Consider the following 4,513-nt stretch of genomic DNA (forward strand, 5'->3'; position numbering starts at 1 on the left):
ACGCTCAGCTCCAATGAGGTCACTCCTTGAGCAAGCTCCAACTCTGGACCGTACAAGTTCAGCGGCTTTGTCGAATCATCGGATGGCCAGTCTATGCTATTGACAGCCTAATAACGACATAAAATGAATAAGGCACAGCAATTCAAAGCATAATGATGAGTATTCACAGAACTAATTATAGAATATCTCACATCTGTTGCTTGGAGATATTTGCTAAGCGCCTGATTCTTCTCTGTTACATCAGACCTTATGTTGTAAAGGTAGAACTGAAGCATTGCAATCCTAAAGAGAACAGCTTGTTAGAGATGGCAAAAATGAAAGTCCAATGACAGATGATGGTAGTGACTTACATGTTATGACACGCTCTAATCACCTCCTGTGTTGAAGCGGCCGACAAAACGTGCTCGTTAACCAAAGTAATTGCTTCATGGCAAGTTCGCTCAAACTCCATTTTCAGCTTCTGGAGATAGATCGTCATGATCTCCTTATCCTCCAATTTGAGCTCGAAAGTTTGGATCATCCGAAGTTTAGACTCCAATATCTCAACCAAGGCATTGTGAAGATAGTCAAGCTCATTTTGAGAAATCTGGACACCCAATTTAGCAATCGATGAAAAGCAGCTGACAACATCTACAAGTAGAATAAACAAGTTATTTATTGAAACTATTATGCAATCCTCTCTACATTAGTTTTGACAGTTTGAAACTAGATTTTTTTTCCACTTGTAGTTACACACTAGTTTTGCCCTATGTCTCTTTAAAAAGCTCGGTTTTTGTAACGCCCTCGATGCGGCTATAGCTCCCACGTGTCGAGGCACGACTTAGAGACATAACCGCATTGAAAGCAATGTCGCAAGTTAGAAAATCATCACAACATCCCAAGTAATATATAATAAAAGGGGGAGATACATAGTTGGCTTACACTCACCACGTCACATCAAAGTACATAAATAACATAGCATCATGCAAACACTCATGGCCCGACTACGGCGCCAAAATAGGAAAATAACCCAACATGCGACAAGGCCCTGAATCGAACCCCAACTAGGCACCACTACTGATCATCAGGAAAAGACACGTAGTAACGCTGAGAGTCCTCATCGAACTCCCACTTGAGCTCGTATGCGTCACCTGGAGCGGAATCACCTGGACCTGCATCTGGAGTTATAGTATCTGTGAGCCACAGGGACTCAGCAATCTCGCACCCTCGCGATCAAGACTATTTAAGCTTATAGGAAGGATAGGCAAATATATGTGGAGCTGCAGCAAGCGACTAGCATATATGGTGGCTAACTTATACGCAAAAAAGAACGAGAAGAGGAGGCAAAGCGCGAGCGAGAATCTAGAGGAACAACCTGCGCAAGCATAACTCCAACACCGTGTCCACTTCCCAGACTCCGCCGAGAAGGGGCCATCACGGTAACACACACGGTTGATTCATTTTTAATTAAGTTTATGTTCAAGTTATCTACAACCGGACATTAACAAATTCCCATCTGCCCATAACCGCGGGCACGGCTTTCGAAAGTTCAATCCCTGCAAGGGATTCCCAACTTAGCCCATGACAAGCTCTCACGGTCAACAAAGGAATAGACCTCCACCCGAGACACACCGATCAGACTCGCCATCCCGGTACAACAAGACATTTCGACAGGTCAAAACTAAACCAGCAACACCGCCCGTATGTACCGACAAATCCCGATAGGAGCTGCACATATCTCTTTCTCAGGGCACACTCAGATGAGCGCTCCATACAACTAAAACCAAACCTCGAGTTTCCCCGAGGGGGCGTTGCACAGGACTCTAGTTCGGACCAACACTCAGAGGAGCACTGGCCCGTGGGGGGCTAAAATAAAAATGACCCTCGGGCTTCGGAAACCCAAGGGAAAAAGAGGCTAGGTGGCAAATGGTAAAACCAATGTTGGGCATTGCTGGAAAAGCTTTAATCAAGGCGAACTATCAAGGGGTTCCCATTATAGCCCAACCGTGTAAGGAACGCAAAATCCGGGAACATAACACCGATATGATGGAAACTAGGGCGGCAAGAGTGGAACAAAACACTAGGCGAGAGGCCGAGCCTTCCACCCTTTACCAAGTATATAGATGCATTAAGATAACATAGCAATATAATGATATCCCAACAAGTAAGTAAATGTTCCAACAAGGAACGGCTCCAATCTTCACCTGCAACTAGCAACGCTATAAGAGGGGCTGAGCAAAGTGGTAACATAGCCAATCAACGGTTTGCTAGGACATGGTGGGTTAGAGGTTCAACATGGCAATTGGGAGGCTGACAAGCAAAAGGTAGGCATCGTAGCATTGGCATAGCAAGAGCGAGCAAACTAGCATAGCAAAGATAGTAGTGATTTCGAGGGTATGATCATCTTGCCTGCAAAGCTGTCAGAGTTGACTGGATCCTCAAAAGTTTGGTGGGTTTTGGGCCAAATTGGAGGGGTGTTGGGCTGCAACACACACGAGGCCTTTTCGGTCCCTCGGTTAACCGTTGGAGTATCAAACGAAGTCCAAATGATACGAAAGTTGACAGGCGGTCTACCGGTAGTAACCCAAGGCCGCTTGGCAAGTCTCGTTCCAATCCGGAAATGTTTAATCCCACACACGAAAAAAAGCTAGAAATGACCACCGGAGGAGAACGAAGCGCCGGAATGCAAAACGGACAACGGGGAAAATGCTCGAATGCATGAGATGAACACGTATGCGAATGCAATGCACATGATGACATGATATGAGATGCATGAAAATGAAAAAAACACACAGAGACAAAGACCCGAACCCGAGAAATAAATATAACTTAACGCCGGAAACGGCAAGAGTTGGAGTACAAATTGGGAAAGTTATATCCGGGGTGTTACAACACTCCACCACTACGAAAAGATCTCGTCCCGAGATCTAGGACTGAAAGAACACCGGGTACTCAGAACGGAGGTGATCCTCGCGTTCCCAGGTAGCTTCACGGTCGGAATGGTGTGACCATTTGACTTTGAGGAATTTGATTGACTTGTTGCGAGTCTTGCGTTCAGTCTCTTCAAGAATAGCAACTGGGTGCTCACGATAAGAGAGATCTTCTTGGAGCTCAATGTCCTCGAAGTTGACTGTGCGGTCAGGAGTCTTGAAGCACTTTCGAAGCTGAGAGACATGGAACACATCATGAACATTTGCAAAGTTTGAAGGAAGCTCGAGTTGATAGGCGAGGTCGCCTCTCTTGCTGACAATCTTGAAAGGTCCCACGTATCTAGGGGCAAGCTTCCCTTTGATACCGAAGCAACGAGTACCTTTCATAGGAGAGACGCGGAGGTAAACATGATCTCCGATCTCGAAAGCCAAATCACGGTGCTTACTATCATAGTAGCTCTTCTGGCGGGATTGGGCTGCTTTGAGGTTATCACGAATGACTTTGCACATGTCTTCTGCCTCTGTGATTAAGTCATTACCCAGCAGCTGACGTTCACCGGTTTCAGACCAGTTGAGAAGGGTACGGCACTTCCTGCCATTCAGAATTTCAAATGGGGCCTTGCCCGAACTTGCTTGAAAATTGTTGTTGTATGAGAATTCAGCATAAGGAAGACAATCCTCCCATTTCATGCCGAAGGAGATCACACAAGCCCTGAGCATATCTTCAAGAATCTGGTTGACACGCTCGACTTGACCGCTTGTTTGAGGATGGAAAGCAGTGCTGAAGCGGATGTTGGTGCCCATGGCCTTCTGAAAAGAATCCCAAAACTTGGAGGTAAAGATGCTGCCACGGTCTGAAGATATCACTTGAGGAATACCGTGCAGAGAGACAATTCGAGAGGTATAGAGTTCTGCCAATTGAGCTGCAGTGATCGACTCTTTGATAGGCAGAAAGTGAGCCACTTTGGTGAGCTTGTCGATGACAACGAATATAGCATCATTGCCACGCTTGGACTTTGGAAACCCAGTCACGAAGTCCATTTCAATGTGGTCAAACTTCCATTCTGGAATGGCAAGAGGTTGGAGGAGACCTGCTGGCCTTTGGTGTTCTTCCTTCACTCTTCTGCAGACATCACATTCATTCACGAATTGAGCGATCTCGCGCTTCATTCGAGTCCACCAATAAGCTTGCTTGAGGTCCTGATACATCTTCGTACTCCCAGGGTGGATGGGGAGGAGAGAATTGTGAGCCTCGTTCATGATCACTCTACGAAGTTCACCTTTGGGTACAACAATTCGATCCTCGAAGAAGAGAGTATCCTTGTCATCAAGGCGGTAGCACTTGTACTTGGACTGACTCTTGGCAATCCCAATCTTCACCTTTTTCACCATAGCATCAAGAAGCTGGGCTTGGCGAATCTGGTCTTCTAAGGTAGGAGAGACTTGAAGGTTGGCGAGGAAACCTTGAGGAACAACTTGCAGATTCAGTTTGCGGAAAGCTTCACAAAGCTCGGGTTGATAAGGCTTAAGAATCAGACTGTTGCAATACGCTTTCCTGCTCAAAGCATCAGCGATCACATTGGCCTTGCCTGGAGTATACTTGG

This window comes from Triticum urartu, chromosome 1A (genome assembly GCF_056163025.1).
Source record: "Triticum urartu cultivar PI428250 chromosome 1A, HENAU_Tu73, whole genome shotgun sequence".
Lineage (NCBI taxonomy): Eukaryota > Viridiplantae > Streptophyta > Magnoliopsida > Poales > Poaceae > Triticum > Triticum urartu.